General features: G+C 49.7%; 1 long non-coding RNA gene across 1 annotated transcript in view; it reads right to left on the reverse strand.

Annotated features, from left to right (window-relative positions):
• The window catches only part of LOC119978056, a 54105-nt gene extending 37336 nt beyond the window's left edge, over positions 1–16769 (reverse strand). Inside the window, exon 1 of the long non-coding RNA XR_005463361.1 lies at positions 16673–16769. This is a non-coding gene — a long non-coding RNA (uncharacterized LOC119978056). The remainder of the gene's footprint in view (positions 1–16672) is intronic.
• Between the last annotated feature and the right edge of the window lie 6412 nt (positions 16770–23181).

Genomic DNA, 23181 nt, shown 5'->3' on the forward strand with positions numbered 1-23181 from the left:
AACATCCCCACATCCACCCGCCACCACCATCACCCCCACAACATCCCCACACCCCTCCTCCACTACCATCACCCCCACAACATCCCCACATCCACCCTCAACCACCATCACCCCCACAACATCCCCACAGCCCTCCTCCACCACCATCACCCCCACAAAACCCCACACCCCTCCTCCACCAACATCACCCCCACAACATCCCCACACCCCTCCTCCACCAACATCACCCCCACAACATCCCCACACCCCTCCTCCACCAACATCACCCCCACAACATCCCCACACCCCTCCTCCACCAACATCACCCCCACAACATCCCCACACCCCTCCTCCACCAACATCACCCCCACAACATCCCCACACTCCTCCTCCACCAACATCACCCCCATAACACCCCCACATCCACCCTCAACCACCATCACCCCCACAAAACCCCACATCCCATCTCCACCAACATCACCCCCACAAAACCCCACATCCACCCTCAACCACCATCACCCCCACAAAACCCCACACCCCTCCTCCACCACCATCACCCCCACAACATCCCCACACCCCTCCTCCACCAACATCACCCCCATAACATCCCCACATCCACCCTCAACCACCATCACCCCCACAACATCCCCACATCCACCCTCAACCACCATCACCCCCACAACATCCCCACAGCCCTCCTCCACCAACACCGCCCCCTTAACACCCCCACACCCCTCCTCCACCAACATCACCCCCATAACACCCCCACATCCACCCTCAACCACCATCACCCCCACAACATCCCCACACCCCTCCTCCACCAACATCACCCCCATAACACCCCCACATCCACCCTCAACCACCATCACCCCCATCACACCCCCCACACCCCTCCTCCACCAACACCGCCCCCTTAACACCCCCACACCCCTCCTCCACCAACATCACCCCCATCACACCCCCCACACCCCTCCTCCACCAACACCGCCCCCTTAACACCCCCACACCCCTCCTCCACCAACATCACCCCCATCACACCCCCCACACCCCTCCTCCACCAACACCGCCCCCTTAACACCCCCACATCCACCCTCCACCACCACCACACGCCCCTCCACCACCATTTGCCACCCCAACCCACGATCCAATAATGCATTATGTCTTGTCTCTTGCAGGACCTCCTGGTGATGAGGTGAGTCCCGCTGGTGTCCCCCACCCCCGATCCCAAACCCCAACCCCAAATGGATAGCAGTGAGGAAGAGGACATAGACAGCAACCGGAGCTCCCAACCCGCAGCCCAAGACATCCGGGAGCACCAGTCCGGAGACGACACTGACGTCCCGACACAGCTGTCTCCAACAGCCTAAACCATCCCAGAGGCACACACCTTGATTGGCCACTTTAGCAGCTCCTGCGGCACTATCTAGCGTGCACAACACATGTGCAGCGGTACATCAGGTGGAAGTAGGAACCCCCAAGAGGGCGGACAGTGCAAGGGCAGCCTTACCCCAGAGACTAGCTGCCGCCCAGACAGGGGGGTGGTGGGGGGGAGGGGGGGGGCGGTCAGGGTGTGCCATCGAGTGTGCCAGGGTGAAGGCATCATGCACACTGCCCGGGTAACGTCTTTTTCCAAATAAGGGGCAATTTAGCATGGCCAATCTACCTACCTTGCACATCTTTGGGTTTGTGTGGGTGAGACCCATGCAAACATGGAGAAAATGTGCAAACAGTACACGACAGTGACCCAGGGCTGAGATTGACAGTGCTAACCACTGCGCCACTGTGCCGTTCTTCACTCTCCATCCTCACCAGCATCCTCCTCTTCCTCTGGGGCAGCCTCCACTGCTGCATGCTCTTCCCAAGCAGTTCCTGCTCTGCAACCTCAGCATATCCCCCAGGGTTGTGACAACCAGGGTGAAGGCGGCCATTCCTGGTTGGATTTCAAACTCCATTGTCTGTAGAGGCAATGTTAGCATGTTGCATGTCCCTGTGCCCAATCAGGTCCAAAGGGTAGCCCTGGTCTGCACTGCAGCCCCTACCCCCGCATGTCCCACTTCCCCCCCACCCCCCACACCCACACTTGGCACTCTGCCCTCTGCACCCCTGGCTCCGTTGGTGCCCAGTGCTGTGGGGCCTCTGGCCCTGTCGCCCATCCCTGCTGCCAGGCCGGCACTGTCCATGATGCTCTGCGGCCCCTATCCAGCACCCTCCTGAAGGGCCACTGTGCCCATTGCACTTGGATGGGCTGCGTGCTGCCCTGCCGGTGGGTGGCGGCCGATTGGGGGGGGGGGGGTGAAGTTGGTGCGGTGGAGGGTGGAGCTGGGGTGTGGGGTGTGATGGGGTGCGGGCACCTAAATGGCCAATGTCACTCTGCACAACCACAGACCACATAAGTGGTCAATGGGGTGCTCAGCAAGATGGCTGCCTTGCAGGCCACAGCAATGGCGAGTGCGTTGGTCCTGTGGGGGGGTGTCACCTCGACCCCACGGCCCATCACCCCCGGTCACCCCACATCATGACCTGCTGTCCCCCCCCCCGGACCGAGCAGACCCCTCGCACCCCCTCCCTCCAGCCAGCCCTACCAATGGCAGGACCAGCAATCCTCAGTCGTGACTCTGCATGTCTTATCTCCTCTCTCTCCCTCATCAGCCACGGACCCTGTTTCCTGATTTTTGAAACCATAAGTGAAAAAAGCCGTCGGTAATTCCTCCCAGAGGAGGAAGAGCATCGCGCAGGCCATGGAGAATACTGGGTCAGGTCCGCTAACGAAATGCAAACGGCGGTTACTATACACGCATAGTGGAACGCATCGGCATGGGCGTTGACGCACCAGAGCATGGCATTCTGGCGGGCACTGGCGCCGGCCATAGTTTTGGCCTCGCGACCAATTCTCCACCCAATCGCTTTTGCTGATTTTGGCATTGGCCGACAGAGAATCACGCCCGAGGTGCTGTTCCTCCAGCTTTTGTTGAGCATCATTGGGCCACTACTGGACCACTGCTGAGGACAGAGAGGTCAGAGTGAGAGCAAGGAAAATTAAAATGACAGCTAACTGGAAGCTCAAGGTCATACCAGCAGACTGACAGAAGGTATTCTGCAAAGTGGCTGCCCAAACCTTCATTTGATCTCCCCAACATAGAGCACTTGTTCGACGAAAAGTACAGAAGAGCGTGCCAGGAAACAGCACGAAGCATACCTAAAAGTGAGGTGCAACGTACTGCATGCATAATCGACACTTGGTATAAACAGAGCTACCTGTTCCTGCAACCAACATATCAGGCCAAAACACTGCTGTTCAGCCATGTCCCAGTGTGAATGGTAGTGTGCAATTGAATGACTCATGGAGGAGGACGTTCCACGAGAATCCCATTCTCAACGATGGAAGAAACCAGTCAGTCAGTGCAAAAGACAAGGCTGAAACATTTGCAATCATCTTCAACCGGAAGTGCTGAGCGGATGATGTATTTCAGCCTCCTCCTGAGCTCCCTAGCAGTATGGATGTCAACCTTCAGTCAATTCAGTGTGATATCAAGAAATGTTGATAATGACTTTGGGTCCTGACAACGTCTGGGCTGTAGGTTTAAACACTCGTGCTCCAGAACTATCTGCGCCTCGAGCCAAGCTGTTCCAGAACCAACACCTTCTCAATTGTATTTACGGATGGGTAATAAATTATGAGCTTGCAAGTAACACCCACAGCCCTGAATGAATACAAAAAAGAATACTGGATGGCTCCTTAAGATGGGAACCTTGGCTGATTTTCCCACTTCCCTTATCCCGGATATTTAAGTCCAATTATAGCAGCAGTGTGGCTTTTGTACCATGTGGATTGCTGCCCTTAAACCATCGAGTATGACTGGGGGGAAGGTCAGAATAAACTTTTCCATTGCATCTAATTATAAGCACATTTGCAGTTTAAATTATTGTGCTATTTTGACAATGTCTCGTCCTTGTAGAGACAGGGCTTGAGATAAGGGCCGCAGCCCAGCAAATGATTTACAAAATTGCAACATTTATTTGGTCAGCACTGCAAACATGCATGCGTGAGTAAGTTTGTATTTTACTCTACCCATGTAATGTAAATAAACTCTGTAACCAGGTATTGTCTCATCTCTCACAAAAATGGTGGAAAATGGTCTGCAAAATCATTTTTGAAACCAGTTGTCCAGCTGGTCATTGAGTGTCCTCACCAGTCAATTGTACTTATGTGTTTGCGTGGGATTCGCCCCCACAGCCCAAAGATGTGCAGGGTAGGTGGATTGGTCACGCTAAATTGCCCCTTAATTGGTAAAAATGAATTGGGTACTCTAAATTTAATTTAATTTTTTAAAATTGTATTTATGTGTCTGTGCCTATTTTGGTATATACATTCAGGATCTTGAACAGGGTAAATAATAATCATGCACAAACCTAACTTGCTTTTCTGCAATTATATTATCCTTATCTATTATATTATAACATCTCTCCAACTCCACTTTACCTGAAATATTATGCTTAGGTTTTTCACCAATGTCACAGGAATTTGCAAAATATATTATTGAAAATATTGTCCAGGGCACAGAGTTCCCACACAAGTCTTGTTTTTCATTTTCGCTCAGACCTATGGCTCAACAATTCCCATAATTAATTGCTATGTCAACATCTCACATGTCACGTTGCTGTCGGTTACCATGATGCAGTGGCAGGTTGTTACTCTGAAACTCTCTTCCAATTCGATTGCTGTCTTAAACTCAAAAAAAGAATCTTGCCACAGAGTCGGCAGATTTTGTGGACTCTGCAACCAGTCTGACTGGAGTAACCATCAGATACCTGAAAGTAAGATCAGACTATAAACCTGTAAAGCAGCCCAGTCAATCTTCCTTCCTTTAATTAATTGGAGAGAAATGGGGCAGACTGCATTACAGGCGAGCATACCCTAACCGTAGCGATTTCCTGATAGCCATTGCAGCCAGTCAGGCAAGTGTGCCTGACCGCAGACCCTGGAAATCGCTTTAAAATATATAATGAAAATGTTTATTGCATTAAACAATTGATTATCTGCATTGCTAAAATAAATTATCCTCAACTCCCAATCCTGAGGTGGCTCATGGTTACTCATTTAATCAAAATGCCTGGATTTCACAGCCATTCATTTAAAGTTCTTTCCAAAGTGGGATCCACTTTTAGGTTAGCATCGTGTGTGACTATGTGAAATATATCCTGTGAGAAATAGGTCACTGTGGTCAACTTTGGGTAATGATTTCAGATAAGACATGTGACAGACCCAGCTGGTGCCCGAAGCGTATTAAGGTTAAATATGAAAGTAAAATGTTCTTTACCACTGAACTTTTAGAATGACAGTAACAGCCATGATCTGCACATAACGTAATTTCTAGTAATGTGCTTCAGCAGAATGACAGTGTGGATTGTAATAGTGAATTGAATCGGAATGGTTCTCTGTTTCAGCAGTGACCCACCTGGTACAAAGAAAGAATGAACCAAGTTGAGATAAGCTACACATGTACTCTTTTCAGAAGCAGTCAGGGGATAGGGATCAGGAGCAAGAAGCCTGGTTGATTTTTCATTCTCTTGCTCACATGTACTGAAACATATTGGCCTGGATTCTCTGTGGGAGACCAGTTGCCGCTGGGCCTGAATTGTGTATGGTTTGCGTTCCCGCTGGGGAAGCGAATTAGGACATGCAAATTGGCCAGCACTCTCCCCAAGTGACTCGAGAGCAATTCCCAAACATTTGCGGATTAGGTGGATTGGTCATGCTTAATTGCCCCATAGTGTCCAAAAGGTGAGGTGGGGTTGCTCGGTTACGGGGATCGGGTGGAGGTGTGCGTTTAAGTAGGGTGCTCTTTCCAAGGGCCGGTGCAGACCCGATGGGCCGAATGGCCTCCTTCTGCACTGTAAATTCTATGATTTTATGATTCTATGATTCACTGGCGTCTGATTCACTGGGACCGGAATGGGCCTTGGAGAGCCAGACAAGTTGGAACTGCTTATAAGCACTCCACTCTTCACACGCTCTCATTCCAGCCAAGAAGGTGGCTTCAAGAAAACCAGCAGCAAAATTCACGGAGAGTGAGCTGGAGAGAATTCTGCACGCGGGGGAGGAGAGGAGGGACACCCTCTTCCCCGGGGTGGACAGGAGACGAAAGCCCGCCATCGTTAACAGTGCCAGGGAGGAGGTGGCAGAAGCGGTCAATGCTGAAGCCTCGCCAAGTGGACTGAGGCTCACTGCTGAAAAAAAATGAACAACCTCCTTAGTGCAGGTCATGTGAGTCACCACCGCTGTTTCCCTGGCATCACTCCTGTCCCTCACACCTCACATCACCCCCCACTCCCCTCGAGGCCAACCAAAACGTACCTGTCTGAATTTCGTTTACATACCACCGTCCACCAAACCCCAACCTGTATTATCCTCTTTAGCCAGGTGCCTTGCACACACATGCCACCAGCTGCAGACCTCCACCACCCCCCCGCCCCCCGTGGAATTCACCTCCATGCATCTCACCATGTCCTTTATGTGTCATCGCAGGACAAGGTGGGCCATAATCAATGGGAGCGGCAAAAAACTGGCGGGGACATCGCAGTGAGAGTCCAAACCCCTGTGGCGCAGAGGCCGATGGAGCTCGTGGGAGAGGCAGGTGAGAGGGCAGTCACACAAGCGAATGCCGGCTTCTGGCAGCCAAGTGAGCTCCCAATGCAAAATGATGTCCCGATAGCAAGTGAGTCATCCCTTTTCCACAGACCGCTCCATCCCAAGATCTCACCATGTCTCTTGTTTTTAGTCTTGCATGGTTTTGCCTGGACCCACTAGCATGGGGTGCAAACTTTGGTTTTGAAGCCAGGGCAGGACCAGAGCATGGCGTTGGAATCGGCACCGGGCGCCAACCTTGATTTTTGATTTATGCGAGGTTCTGATTGCGTTGGCGTTGTGAAACGGAGAATTCAGTCCATTACCACACTGCCTCCATTTTCTTGGCGAAATCAGCTAACTCTGAAAAGATTGGATCAAAGATGGGTGTCCCTTTTAAACGTTACATCACAATGCCATGGTGGAAGATGCATTTACCCACTGCGCCACTGAAGGAACTGTCTTCACCATTGTTGCTTAAAGAATGTGCCTCCGTTATTTGTTTTGCGATTCTTTTCCTCTTCCTTCATGATAGTCACTGCACTCAAAATGAATTTAGTGGGCAGAATTTTCTGGCTGTTCACGCTTTCTGGATTTCACCGACGCGTACCTCCACCTTGGGTTTCCCAGCGGAGAGGGATGTTCAATGGGAAACCTCGTTGATAACGGTGTCAGCCACTAACGAGCTGCCCTCCACTGCTGCAGAACACGCCACAAAGGGGGAGTAAAACTCCACCCACAGAATGTGAAGTGAGGGCAGTGAGGCGGTGCTAAAAGCAAGTCTTGCTTTCTATGGCTTCTTATGGCCTCCCCATGCTACAGGCTATTCCAAATCAAAAAGATAGCCAAGTAATCTATTGGCAAACCAAAGTATCATAAAAACTTAGAACCATAGAAAATAGGAACAGGAGGGGGCCATTTGGCCTGTCGAACTGCTCCGCCATTTATTATGATCATGGCGGATCATCCAATTCAGCAGCCTAATCCTGCTTTCCCCACATATCCTTTGATCCCCTTTGCCCTCAGTGCTATATCTAACTGCTTCTTGAAAATATGCAATGTTTTTCTCTCAACTACTTCCTGAGGTAACGAATTCCACAGGCAGACTACTCTCTCGGTGAAGATATTTCTCCTTACCTCTATCCAAAATAGTCTATCCCGAATCCTCAGAGTGTGACCCCTGGTTCTGGACACACCCACCATTGGGAACATCCTTCCTGCATCTACCCTGTCTAGTCCTGTTAGGGTTTTATAGGTTTCTATGGGATCCCCCCTCATTCTTCTGAACTTGAGCGAATGTGATCCTAACCGATTCAATCGATCCTCATAGGTCAGTCCCACCATCCCAGAAATCAATCTGGTAAACCTTCGCTGCACTCCTTCCTCAGATAAGGAGATCAAAACTGCACATAATATTCAAGGTGTGGCCTCACCAAGGCCCTGTATAATTGCAGCAGGACATCCCTGCTCCTGTCCTCGAATCCTCTCGGTTTGAAGGCCAGCATACCATTTGCCTCCTTTGCTGCCTGCTGCACCTGCATGCTTACCTTCAGTGACTGGTGTACGAGGACACCCAGGTCTCATTATACATTTCCCTCTCCTAATTAATGGCCACCGTTCAGGTTATAGTCTACCTTCTCGTTTTTGCTTCCGAAGTGGATAACCTCGCATTTCTCCAAATTATACTGCATCTCCCATTCATTTGCCCACTCACTCAACTTGTCTAAATCACACTGAAGGATCTCTGCATCCTCCTCACAGCTCACCCTCCTCACAGCTCACCCTCCTCACAGCTCACCCTCCTCACAGCTCGCCCTCCTCACAGCTCACCCTCCTCACAGCTCACCCTCCTCACAGCTCACCCTCCTCACAGCTCACCCTCCTCACAGCTCACCCTCCTCACAGCTCACCCTCCTCACAGCTCACCCTCCTCACAGCTCACCCTCCTCACAGCTCACCCTCCCATCCAACTTGGTGTCATCTGCAAATTTGGAGATGACACCATTTTGTTCCCTCATCTAAATCATTAACATATATATTGTGCAAAGCTGGGGTCCTAGAACCGATCCCACCGATACCCCACTAGTCACTGCCTGCCAATTTGAAAAAGATCCATTAGTTCCTACTCTTTGTTTCCAGTCTGTCAACCAGTTTTCTAATCATCTCAATACACTACCCCATATCTCACGATCTTTAATTTTACACACTAACATCTTTTGCGGGACTTTGTCAAAAGCCTTCTGAAAGTCCAAATATACTACATCTACTGGCTCCCCCTCATCAACTCTACTAGTTACATCCTCAAAGAACTTCAGTAGATTTGTCAAGCATGATTTCACCTTCATAAATCCATGTTGCCTCTGTCCGATCCTGCCCCTGTTTTCTAATATCTGCTATAAAATCTTTGATAATGGATTCTAGAATTTTCCCACTACTGACATCAGGCTTACTGGTCTATAATTCCCTGTTTTCTCTCTACCTCCCTCTTTAAATAATGGAGTTCCATTAGCTACTGTCCAATCTGCAGGAACTGTTCTAGAGTCTATAGATTCCTGAAAGGTGACCATTATTTCGAGAGCCACTTCCTTAAATTCTCTGGGATGTAGATTATCATGCTCTGGGGAGGCTTTCCTGCAGGCTTACTCTTCTACAACCCTGTCATGTACATCTATTTTCCCCTTCTTAATCAATCCTCTACTGCCACTTCTGCTGGGAAGACAAATCGATTTTAAAAACAATCTGCTCCTGGAACAGCGTGCTGACGCACTGAGGAGATGGTCTGCCCCGCTGCGCTGGACGGGCAGCATTCTTGAAAATCAGTTGAGGCCGGCATTTTTAAAAGCCTGGTCACAGTCATTGGGCACTTTTTCCCATGATCGGGAATGCCCCGTCCGATCGCTCCACGAACATCCTGGAAGTCGCCCGCAACCCACACGCAACCCTGAGTTTGAAAATGACTGCATTACACAGTACCCAGTCCAGGATGGTCCAGAAAACCATCCCATATATACAGTCCATGAATTCCTCCTCTATGGTATAGAAAAAGCCTTTTCAACTGCTTACACCTTTGCCAGCTCTTTGAAAGAACCATTCAATTTGTTTCCCTATCCTTTTCCCATAGACCTGCCGATTACTTAAGCATTTCAAATATATATCCAATGGCCTCTTGAAAGTTACCATTCAATCTGCTTGCTCCGTTCTTTCAGGCAGTGTATCTGAGATCACAAATATATGCTGCAGAGGAAAAATTTACCCTCCGGTTCTTCAGCCAATATATCCCTATTAATTGTTCCTAAGTGGTGATTAACCACTAACTGATGACACCCCATTGGATCACCAAGTGAGAAAGCACTGACATATGAATGACACCTTTTAGCAGTACACCGTGATTTAACAAAGCTCGAGCCTGGCTACGCAGACTGAACCCGCAGGTATGCAAGTGAGTGGTTGGAAAGAACATGCAAATGAGGGAAATACCTCCTCTGGCTTAATTTACTGTGCTTGCATCATTTAAATGTTAAGTGCAAAGGATATATCTGTCCCAAAGTTTAATGAAGGGGAAAGCCCTTCTTCGTTACAAAGCACTCGCCAACACTGTCGAAGCAATGCTTCACAGGGACAGCAGGAGCAGAGAACTACATTTATTTGGAAAACGCCCTTTCACCGGATTGATGTTCCCAAAATATCTCAAATGCCTGCCACTGAAAAAGCGGCCGCCATTTTGGCAAGGCACCCAACAGAGGTGAGGGAGCCCAGCTCCGACATTTAAATGGTTCCAGGGCTGAAAGTTCAGCAGTGCCAGCGGCAGGCAGGAATTGCACCCAGCCATAGATACAGCCCAATTAAAAAGAGAAGCATGGCCATGGAGAATCCTGGCAGCTTTAACTGTCAGTGGGACTCTCAATTCAAACATCTCTTTGACTTGCAGGTGCTGCTTGGCCTGCACTCAGGTTCTGCTTTGTTTTGTGTTTTCCTGCATTTTACTCCCTTAATTCTACATGACTGTATTTCCCTCTAGCAATGTAATGTTTCTGTAATTACCTTAAGTAATTATCTTAAATAACACATGAAAATGTTATTGGTTTAACCTCGGACGTTGACAAAGACATCAGCACTTCTTGATTTTAAAGATTTAATAAAAGTATATGACCGTGGGTGAATAACTATCAGTTCAATTCGACAGCGATGTCAGTCACTCGCTCCTCCTCCTCCATGCACACACACACTCACCCTTACTTGGAAACAGTGAACTTCCCATGTTATGAGCCAGGGACTTTCTGGCACATAAGCATCTGTACAAAAATGTAGCCTTCACACGATTACATTCAGGGAACTTTCGTAAACAAAACCACTGAATTGTGTAGCTGGAATATCAGAGCCTGCGGGTTGCAATTGGAATCCAAATGAGGTGAACAAGAAATATGGGCCAGAATTCTCCGGCAGTTGTGATTCACTTTTCCAGCCACCATCGGTTTTTGGCAGCATGAGATGGCTTCCATGGGTAATCCCATTGGCAAGCGGTGGGACTATAGAATCCCGCTGTCAGCGGACGGCGCATCGCTGAGAAACACACGGCTAGGGAACCGGAGACTCCAGCCCATAATGTTACTTTTATTTTTGCCAATGCAGTAAACTACACCCAATGATATTACAATATTTTATCAATGGAATATATTTCATCAATATAAAGTGTATTGCAGAAAAATAGGGACATGCTGATGATGCTGCTGATGCGTATTTGAATCCACAGATGTCTGTAAGAATTTCCTTACACAGCTTGCTCTCAAATTCACCTTTGAAATGGAACGGTCAAATGAGCTCCCCTTCCTCGACGGACTAGTTGAGAAATGGATTCTCGTGTATTGTCAACCGCAAGCCAACTTTCACGAGTATCAACATCCTGGGGGTTACCATTGACCAGAAACTGAACTGGACTAGCCACATAAACACTGTGGCGGGTCAGAAGCTGGGAATCCTGTGGCGAGTAACTCATCTCCTGACTCTCCAAAGTCTGTCTATCACCGACAAAGCACAAGTGAGGAGTGTGATGGAATACTGCCTGATGCACAATCAATGGACACAAAACGTAGATGAAGTCCGAACAATAAGCTTTAATGCACAAGAAGTGTACCCGGCAGCAGACGTACAGAGGAAAGGCCGACTGCCGGGAAGCACGGGTTCTTATATCCCGCCTCGTAGGCGGAGTTACCTACCTCTCAGCCAATCGGCTGAGAGGCACATGAGCTACCCGGGCCAATGGGCAGCAAGTCCTCTGCACCAGTGGCGGCTCACTTCCAGGTACCGTAATACCTCTAGTCATACTACCACACTGCCCACTTCCCTGGATGAGTGCAGCTCCGACAACACTCAAGAAACTCAACACCATCCAGGACAAAAATCAGCTCACTTGATTGGCACCCCATTGGCAAACATTCACTCCCTCCACCACCAACACGCAGTAACAGCTGTATGTACCATCTACAAGATTCATGGCAGGAACTCACCAAGATTCCTTAGGCAGTGCCCACCAAACCCACAACTGCCACCATCTAGAAGGACAAGGGCAGCAGATACTTGGTGACACCAACACCTGGCGATTCCCCTCTAAGTCACTCACCACCCTGACGTGGAAATAAATAGCCGTTTCTTCACTGTCACGCGATCAAAATCAGCACCAAGATGGCAGCTCATCACCACTTCAAGAGAAATTAGAGAAGGACAATAAATGCTGATCTAGCCAGTGAAGCCCACATCCCTGAAAAAATGAATTAAAAACAATGCATGCTTTGGGATTTCTAGAGGTCCACGCGCTAAAACATTGTCCTTATTAGCAACCTCATCCATTTGCTCAGTGCAAGCTTGATGTGGAAATAGGACATCAAATACATCCTGCGGGATAATGGCTATTCCGATCAAATTATTGCTCACTGTATTTTTCACAAACTCATGAATTGGTAGAAGGCCTGGGGCTGGTTTAGCACACTGGGCTAAATAGCTGGCTTTTAAAGCAGACCAAGGCAGGCCAGCAGCACGGTTCAATTCCCGTACCAGCCTCCCCGAACAGGCGCCGGAATGTGGCGACTAGGGGCTTTTCACAGTAACTTCATTGAAGCCTACTTGTGACAATAAGCGATTTTCATTTCAAGGCCGTCACTTTCTGTCCTGAAAGGTACCCAGTCTACCTTAGATTATCCTGGAAGAGCAAGGTGTCTCCAAGATTTGAGCAACAGGTGAAGCTAGCTGTTTTATGCTGCAACTATGACCCAGCAACATGAATGGTATTCTCCACAAACTGGAAGATGGCGTGAAAACAAAAAGGCATTGGGCCTATCACACAAATGAGTAATGTGGTGCATGAATTTCAGCACCGGTGTGATGACAGGTTTGTAGGCCGCAGGCTCCAACAACTGGAGGATTGTATCAAGCATGTCCCTTCAGCTGTTCGCAACAGGCAAAGTACCGATCATACCCAACCAGCCCATGCTTGTAAAACCCAAAACATAGGCCTGATTTTTACGTTCTGAGGGGAATCCCACGCATGTTATTTTCCAATTGCACCCGCCCGAACCAGCAATGCCAATATCCCATGAACGAATGAAGAGAAAATAAAAAGTTGTACCTTCTCCACTGCCATTGGTTGACAGGCACTCTGTTTTGACATGGAAATGGTATGTGTTCTGTCAGTGGAGCTGGAAGCTTTTGTTATGACAGCTGCTCCATTATGAATGCGTGACTCAGTTTCAAAAGCTTCAGATCAGCAGGTCTTATTGATCCAAAGATTACTGTAGTGTCAAAGGTTAGGTGAGGTTACTGGGTTACGGGGATAGGCTGGAGGTGTGGGCTTGGGTGGGGTGGTCTTTCCAAGGGCTGGTGCAGACTCGATGGGCTGAATGGCCCCCTTCTGCACTGCAAATTCTATGATTCTGTGATACTGACACTTTCAATGATTTTAAAATAATTCCTATTGCTATTGCATGGCTCTTGAGAACTGTACATAGGGCATAGTATGTTAGTGATTATGAAGGATACATAGGGGGGCATGGCATGGGGAGGCATGGGGAATGTAAAGTGGCATGGGGTAGCATGGGGAATGTGAAGTGGCATGGGGTAGCATGGGGAATGTGAAGTGGCATGGGGTGGCATAAGGAATGTGAAGTGGCATGGGGTGGCATGGGAGAATGTGAAGTGGCATGGGGAAACCAGAGGACACATGGGTTGGCATGGGGCAACATGAGGGTGCATGGGGTGAAATGGGAGAATGTGGACAGCATAGGGTGGTAAGGGGTGGGTTGAGAGGAGACAGTGAGACAGGTGAGGTTTATGGGGCCTTTAAATAATGTTGGGAGGTGGGCTGCTATATTTGAGGACCAAGACGGGCCCTCTAACCATCCGTATACACGCTCCTCACACACTCATTGCAGCTCACAAAATGCATTGCTGATCTGACCCCTATGAGGGAAACAAAAACCCCTTGTAAAATCACACATGGGTCAGGTGTTGATGTTTTTTAGCGGCAGAACTGCATAACTTGGGTTTTCCCCAGCCCAGAAGAAAATTCAACCCTTAGTCTCTGGCTACATAATAAGTACAATATATTTCGCTACAAATCTCCTCTCTACGCTATCTGGCCAAACCCAAATGAATTATCTGTGACCCTTCCACTTGTTTTTCCTCCACGGGGTTGCACTCCCTGCAGCAAACCCATGGTTACCCACAACATTGGGACAAACTTCAGCAGGTATCCATGGATACGGTTTAACCCTTTTGAGGCATTGGCTGAAACAAGCAGGGATTAATACAGCTTTCCTGCACTTTGATTGCACTCCGTGCTTGTCGGCTAATCTCTACAGGAATGGCAATTTCCTCTTTCTTCAATTTGGCACCATTGTCTGCTTCACACATTTAATGCTGACAGCCATTTTCCACTGTGTTCCTGTGGTTTCAGCAATTTACTGCTCCCTGCGTATCAAACTGGACAATGTTCCATTGGATCATTACCTTCCGAGTTTGGATTTTGGCCACCACTTCCTTTCCACATTACTCGATGTTGTGTGAATTCTAACGAAGCAGTATTTTCTTCGGCAGCCATATTGGAAATCCCCTTAGCTGGGATTCAAGTTAGAAATTCAGACAAGTACAAGTCCCTAAATAGTACAGTTGTACCACTTGTCACCAAATTTGACCCAGTTGTTTAATTATCCTGCAGATTTCTGAGAGTGCAAACATTCAAGTAAATATTGAAATGAGTTCCACGTCAAAAATACATACACTGGAGCTGTTGACACAGGTGGAGGGTGGAAACTGAAAAAGTATTAAAGTAGAAAGGAAATAACTCCAGGTTCATAAATCTGAAAGCAGCAAAGTGGCGGGCCAGTGGCGTAGTGGTATTGTCACTGGACTCGTAATCCAGAGACTCGGGGTACTGCTTTGGGGACATGGGTTCGAATCCCACCAGGGCAGATGGTGGAATTTGAATTTAATAAAAATCTGGAATTAAAAGTCTAACGACGACCATGAAACCATTGCCGATTGTTGTAAAAACCCATCTGGTTTATTAATGTCCTTTAGGGAAGGAAATCTGCCATTCTTACCCAGTCTGGCCTACATGTGACTCCAGATCCACAGCAATGTGGTTGACTCTTAAATGTCCATCAGGGATGAGCAATAAATGCTGGTCAGCAACACCCACATCCCGAATAAAGAATAAAGAAAAAGAATGACATTTGTAAATGTGCGATTGTGAAGTTACCTCAATTGACCACATCATTTGTAGAGTTACGTATGCATCGTCAGGAGATTCCGAGGAAGATACTTTAGACATCCTCAGAGCATCCCGAAGAGATCCAACATCCCCACCAACACATGGGAGACCCTGGCTTGCAACCATCCAAAATTATTCGGGAAGGCACCAAACACATAATAATAATAACAATCTTTATTGTCATAAGTAGGCTTACTGCAATGAAGTTACTGTGAAAAGCCCCTAGTCGCCACATTCCGGCGCCTGTTCGGGTACACAGAGGGAGAATTCAGAATGGCCAAGTTACCTAACAGCACGTCTTTCGGGACTTGTGGGAGAAAACCGGAGCACTCGGAGGAAACCCACACAGACATGGGGAGAACGTGCAGACTCCGCACAGAGAGTGACCCAAGCCAGTAATCGAACCTGGAACCCTGCCACTGTGAAGCAACAGTGCTACCCATTGTAGTACTGGAGAGACTTTGTGGGGACCGTACAGAAGTAAAGTCAAAAAGGCGAAGGGAACGCACGAACCGCCAAACAACCCAACGACCCAACCATTCAAGCACCACCTGACCCACATGTGGCAGACCGTGCAGATCGTGTATTGGAATTATCGGCCACCTCAGAACTCATCAAACCGGAATGGAAGAATGTCATCCTCCATCACGAGGGAGTGCCTCAAAAGAAGATAGTTGCACATGATTTACAATATTGGGCTATAGTTGCCTGCCTCCCCAGTGTCGCATTTGGTGGGTACCCCAGAAATGCGCTGGGGATGCCTCTCGGAGGCTCCCATGCCAGGGTTTACCCAGCAATTGTCCAGAAGCACTAACTTCCTCTGGATAATTGCACTGTGCTGGGAACTATCAGACAGAGTGATTTACATTGTTAACTTCAGATGGTTCTGTCAGTTTTACACTCATAGTTTCTCTGAAAGAGTTAGAAGGGAAAAAATACTTCTGATATCAAAGCTAATATTTTAAAGACACAGACTGAGCTCTGTACACGGCCCCCCCCCCCCCCCCCGAGGGTTCCGCCCCAAACACCCCAACTACACAACCCATGGGATTCCCCACATTCCCCATCTCCCCACCCCTGACCCAAGCAACTTCGCACCCCACCCTGTCCACACCCCCACGATGTCTAACTACCCCCTCTGATGCCCAGAACCCGTTGCCTTTGCCCGAACTCCCTCCCTATATGTCTGGAACCCCCTACCCTAATGTCCATAAATTCCTTCCCCCACACCATGCCCCCCCCCCCACCAATGTCCGAAACCCCAACCCCCACCCCCCACATTCCATTCACTTACTTAATAAACTTACCTTCTCCCTTTCAATGGATCTTTAAACTCACCCGCTCCATGGCAGCTGGAGCCATGAAAATGGGGCGTGTTCTCCTTCACTCCTCTCCTTTGACACTGAACCGTTGGAGCCATGGACGGGTTTTGCTTCTTCAGCCTCACCCGGCCTGAGTCAGGAAGGTTGGGTGAGACAGTCCCTTTGCAATTTAAGCGGGAGTAAGTCAGTATGTAGCAGCAATCCCCACTGACTGCCATTCCGAGGAAGCTAAGGGAGAATATTTTCTGGGAAACCGGTGGGCAATCTAAATTTATTTGACAAACATCAATGCTGAAAGATGTGAGAACAACTCTTTACATTTCAGACATTTTCCACATAAAACGATTCACTTGCAGGGGCAAAATGTTTGTTTGGAACATTTTCATAGAAGCATCAAGAGAAAGGGGGATGTCATGGTTCATGAAATATATTTTCCAATGTAGCTAAAATGAACCACAGATTCACAAAATTGTTACAATTATTTGTTTAAATCGACAAGTTGTTCAAATATTTCATCAATTAGTTTCTATTTTCTGAAAGAAAATCATTCCATATCAGCAGCAATGGTTTTGTCGCCCAGTTATACAAATTGATTTAAGAGTTTCAGAAAAAGGTTTAAGCATTTGCAAAACCTTGGATTTATGTGCTGTGATGTGGTTGTCATGTTGTCAGCTGTGTGTGATCCTTGGGCTGTCAGGATATTGGGCAGGCTGTGAGGGAAAATGGGCACAATGCCTGGACTGAATGAGATGCCCCTGTTTTATTTTATTAATTCAAGGGATATGGGCAACCTCGGCTAAACCAGCATTTATTGCCCATCCCTAGTTACCGTTGAGAAGGTGGTGATGAGCTGCCTGTGGCGTTTTGTACGTCTCGTCTGTCCCGCCGCCGGGGAGACCATAGCTGTTGGAGGGAGGGGGCCGGTGATCGTCTTCAGCGGGTCAGGAAAACCCCACCCAATGTCTCGAAAAAGTGGCATCACACCTGTGACGATCAGATGAGGAGGGGTTGATTAGCTGGAATGACTTCCCTCTTTTCCTTCTCAGTTTGACTGCGACGGTTTTTAAAAAGCTGAGATAATTGCCAATTCCATTTAACTGTTTATGTTCTGTGACCATAACAGACATGGTCACATGGGATGTTTGAGCTTTTAAAAAGAGAGGATAATTTTTAACAAACTCACCACACACTCACACACACACTCACACATGCACTCACTCTCACACACACACTCACACACGCACTCACTCTCACACTCATCCTCACACACACTCACTCTCACACACACTCACACACACACTGGGCGCGATTCTCCGCTCCCGGGAAAAATCGTGAAGGCCGTCGTGAACTTGTCCGAGTTTCACGACAGACTCGGAGCCCGCTCCTCTCACCGAATTCACCCCCACCCGGGGGGCTAGGAGCGGCGCTCCGTTATTCTCCACCGCCGGGCGTCAAGGCGCGCCTACAATGACGCGACGGCAGCGCCTATGTGACGTCAGCCGCGCATGCGCAGGTTAGCTGGCTCCAACCCGCGCTTGCGTGGCTGACGTCACGACGGCTGACAGCTCGAACCTGCGCATGCGCAGTGGTCATCTTTCCCCTCAGCCGCCCCGTAAGACGTGGCGGCTTGATCTTGCGGGGCGGCGGAGGGAAAATAGTGCGTCCGATTGAGACGCCGGCCAGACGATCGGTGGGCACCGATCGCGGGCATGTCCCCTCCCAAGCACAGTCCCCCTACAAGCCCCAAAACGGGAATCTCACGGCTATTTCACGACGGCAGCGACCAGATGTGGTTGCCGCCGTCGTGAAGCGGTCGCGAACGGCAGGCCGCTTGGCCCATCCGGGTCGGAGAATCGCCGGTCGCCGTGAAAAACGGCGAGCAGCGATTCTTCCGAGCGGGGGGTGGGGGAATCACGGGGGGTGCCAGGGGGTCATGAAATTAGTCGGGGGGCCCTCCTGCGATTCTCCCACCCAGAGTAGATAGCGGAGAATCGCGCCCACTCACTCTCACACACACTCACTCACACACAGACACACTCTCACACTCACCCTCACACACACTCTCACAAACACACTCACACACACTCACTCTCACACTCACATGCACTCTCACACACACACACTCTCACACACACACACGCTCTCACACTCACCCTCACATACACTCTCACAAACACACTCACACACACACTCACTCTCACACTCACCCTCACATACACTCTCACACACACACACTCACTCTCACACACATTCACTCTCACACTCACCCTCACACACACTCACACACACACTCTCACATACACACTCTCACACTCACTCACACACACACTCACGCATACACACTCTCACACGCACATTCTCACACACACACACGCTCTCATGCACACACTCATTCTCACACTCACCCTCACACACACTCTCACACAAACAATCTCACACACACACACTCTCACACTCACTCTCACACAAACACTCACACTTACACACTCACTCACACACACACACTCTCGCACACATGCTCTCACACACAGGGCACGATTCTCCGCTCCCCACACCGGGTGGGAGAATCGCGGGAGGGCCCCCCAACTAAATTCACGACCCCCTGGTGCCCCCCGTGATTCTCCCACCCCCCGCTCGGAAGAATCGGCGCTCACCATTTTTCACGGCGACTGGCGATTCTCCGACCCGGATGGGCCGAGCGGCCTGCCGTTCGCGACCGTTTCACGACGGCGGCAACTACACCTGGTCGCTGCCGTCGTGAAATCACCGTGAGATGCCCGTTTTGGGGATTGCAGGGGGCCTGGTGGGGAATGAGCACCACGGCTGTGCTTGGTAGGGGACAGGCCCGCGATCGGTGCCCACCGATCATCGGGTCGGCGTCTCAATCAGACGCACTATTTCCCCTCCTCCGCCCCGCATTATCAAGCCACCACGTCTTGCGGGGCGGCTGAGGGGAAAGACGGCCACCGTGCATGCGCGGGTTCAAGCTGTCAGTCGTCGTGACGTCAGCCGCGCATGCGTGGGTTGGAGCCGGCCAACCTGCACATGCGCGGCTGATGTCACATAGGCGCCGCCGTCGCATCACTCTCGGCGAGTCGCCCGGCGGCCGAGAGTTATGGAGCGCCGCTCCTAGCCCCGCCGGGAGGGAAGAAGATGTGAAACTCGGCCGAGTTCACGACAGCCCTCCCGATTTTTCCCGGGAGCGGAGAATTCCGCCCACACACTCTCACACTCACTCTCACACACTCACTCACACACACACACTCACACATACACTCACACACACTCGCACACACACATTCACACCCACAGCCTCACACAGACACACACACACACACCCACACACTCAAACGCCCATTCATACACAAACACACACTCTCACACACACTCACACACACACACCTACACAATCACACGCCCATTCATACACAAACACACACTCTCACACACACTCACACACAGAGGACGGGATTCTCCACCGGTGGGATTCTCCGTTTTGCCGGTGCCCAGGGGTTTCCCGACGGCGAGGGGCTGCCCCACAATGGCAAACCCCATTGACCGGCCGGCGTAACGGAGAATCCTGCTGGCTGGTAGGGGCAGAAATGTGGCACGGTGGGGTAGAGAATCCTGTCCACACACTCTCACACACAAACACACACACACACTCACACACACCCGCACATTCTCACACCCACTCGCGCACACACACACACACACTTACTCACATTCTCTCACCCACACACTTTCACCCACACACTCTCACCCACACACTCACACACACACACTGAAATTTCACACACAAGGTGGGGTTCTCCGTCCCCCCGCCGAGCCGGAGAATCGCCGGGGGCTGTGTGAATCCCACCCCCGCCGGCTACTGAATTCTCCGGCTCCAGGGTTTTGGTGGGGGCGGGAATCGCGCCGTGCCGGTCGAGGGCCGCTGGCAGTGGCTTCCCCGGCGATTCTCCGGCCCGCGATGGGGCGAGCGGCCACCCAATTTTGGCCGGTCCCACCGGCGTGAATTAGACCTGGTACTTACCGGCGGGACCTGGCTCTGCAGGCGGCCCCCAGTGTCCTCGGGGGGGGGGGATCTCGCCCCAGGGGGTGGCCCCACGGTGGCCTGGCCCACGATCGGGGCCCACCGTTCCGCAGGCGGGCCTGTGCCATGGGGGCACTCTTTCCCTCCGCACCGGCTGCTGTGGACCTCCGCCATGGCCAGTGCGGAGACGAACCCCCCCTGCGCATGCGCTGGGATGACGCCAGAACACGCTGGCGCCCCCGCGCATGCACCAACATGCGGAGGCTCTTCGGGGCCGGTTGGTGCGGCACCAAGACAGTGTTCAAAACTCGCACGTTGAATGGCGAGCACGAGAGAGAGCGAAGGAATGAACCCACACAGGGTCTTGTTCTTTCAGCATCTCAGGTTCTTGTCCCATTCTGCAAAGAAAATAGTTGCTTAAAATGCACAAAGGGTCAACTTGTCACATGAGTGTCTCTCCCCGTCTGCCCACTGACCCAAATATGGGTCTATTCTAATTGTTACTTGACTAGATCACGGCATAGCACTCCTCTCTCATCCATGGTCCCATTGTCTGAGTGGTTATGTCTAATTGTTCGTCCACACCCAGTTGATTGGCCACTTTGCTAATGGGATAGGAGATAGCCCCCACTCATCGCTTTCAAAGCAATTATTCTTGATGTAGCTTTGCAAACAGCTTGTCTCCATTTCAATAGTCTTGAAATCTAGACGACTGATCTCAAGTCACCGGAATGTGCTTTAAGTTTTAAAAAAATCAATTATGAGTTTCCAGCCAATAAATTCAAAAGTCATTTTTAAAATCATAGAATCATAGTATCTCTACAGTCCAGAAGGATGCTATTTGGCCCATTGAGTCTGCACTGACCCTTGGAAGGAGAACCTGACCTAGGTCCATGCCCCGGCCCTATCCCCGTAACCCAGTGACCCCACCTAACCTTTGGGACATTAAGGGGCAATTTAGCATGGCTTTTTTTACCTAACCTGAACATCTTTGGGCTGATGGAGAACAACCAGAGCACCTGGAGGAACCCACGCAGACAAGGAGAGGAAGTGCAAACTCCGCACAGACAGCCACCCAAAGTTGGAATTGAACCCGGGTCCCTGGCACATGTGAAGCAGCAGTGCTCACCACTGTGCCACCACGCTGGCCCCAAATAATAGCTTCTCAACACACTAATTATAACTCACTGTTCCCGCAGACACACCATTTTTATGAACAGAACAGTAGATGACAGGAAGCTTCTTTTTACGTTTATGTTGGAGGGACATGGGTTCCATTCATAATTGCAACCTGTAGTATACTGGAAGGGAGTCATAGGTGTCATGATTGTCAACAAGAGGAAAGCATAATCAATATACACTGGAGAACTCAAACCTTGCAGTACAACGTCATGCATGGCAGACTCTAGCTGTAAAAGTGGTCTTCTGCCTTTGGCTTTGTGAAGCAGATAGTACATTGATATTGAACATACAGAAGGAGGCCATTCGGCCCATCGAGTCTGCACCGACCCACTTAAACCCTCACTTCCACCCTATCCCCGTAACCCAATAACCCCTCCTAACCTTTTTGGTCACTAAGGGCAATTTATCATGGCCAATCCACCTAACCTGCACATGTTTGGACTGTAGGAGGAAACCGGAGCTCCCGGAGGAAACCCACGCAGTCACGGGGAGAACGTGCAGACTCCGCACAGACAGTGGCCCAGCGGGGAATCAAACCTGGGACCCTGGCGCTGTGAAGCCACAGTGCTATCCACTTGTGCTACTGTGCTGCCCACGGTGGGGAATGGTACCTTAAATTCTGGGGAGTCATGATGGTTTTTACTCCATCTTCAATCTGTTGAAATGTTGGCCGATTTTAGGATGACAAGACTAATCGGTGTTATATCTTTCAGGCCGGTATTTAAACTCAATGTTTGTGCACGGATGCGGATGCCTGGAGTTTACTCCATGACACTTCTGTAAAATCCAGGCATCCAATGTTGGCAAGGGGAGTTGTAAAGAACAAATACAGGAAGCCTGATTCAACAAGAAGAAACAGGAGGGCAGTCTGCTGGAAGGACACCATCCCCTGGAGCATTTATCCAAATAGGACTGGAAAAAAATAGCAGAGTGAACACAGTCTGCAGAACAAAGTGAACCTCGAGTGATATGAGGAAACAGATGGCTGACCTCAAGAAAACAGCTAGGGTAAATCTCAAGTACAGTTTAGAATGCAGAACACCTGCTCCGCATCACCCTGCAACAAAGTGTAAATCATTTGTGCTGCGTCATCAGAATCATTGATAGGGGTTTATCTCTGAGGTGCTTCCACTAAGAAACAGGACACCAGATGCTTACCACAGCCAAATTGCAGCAGCATAAATCAGTCGATGGCCACCCTTAAACACAGGAAATTCTTGCGTGCCAACTAACCATGTCTATTTATTCGATCATTTAGATAAGATGATCTTGAGAA

This window comes from Scyliorhinus canicula, chromosome 1, assembly GCF_902713615.1.
Source record: "Scyliorhinus canicula chromosome 1, sScyCan1.1, whole genome shotgun sequence".
Lineage (NCBI taxonomy): Eukaryota > Metazoa > Chordata > Chondrichthyes > Carcharhiniformes > Scyliorhinidae > Scyliorhinus > Scyliorhinus canicula.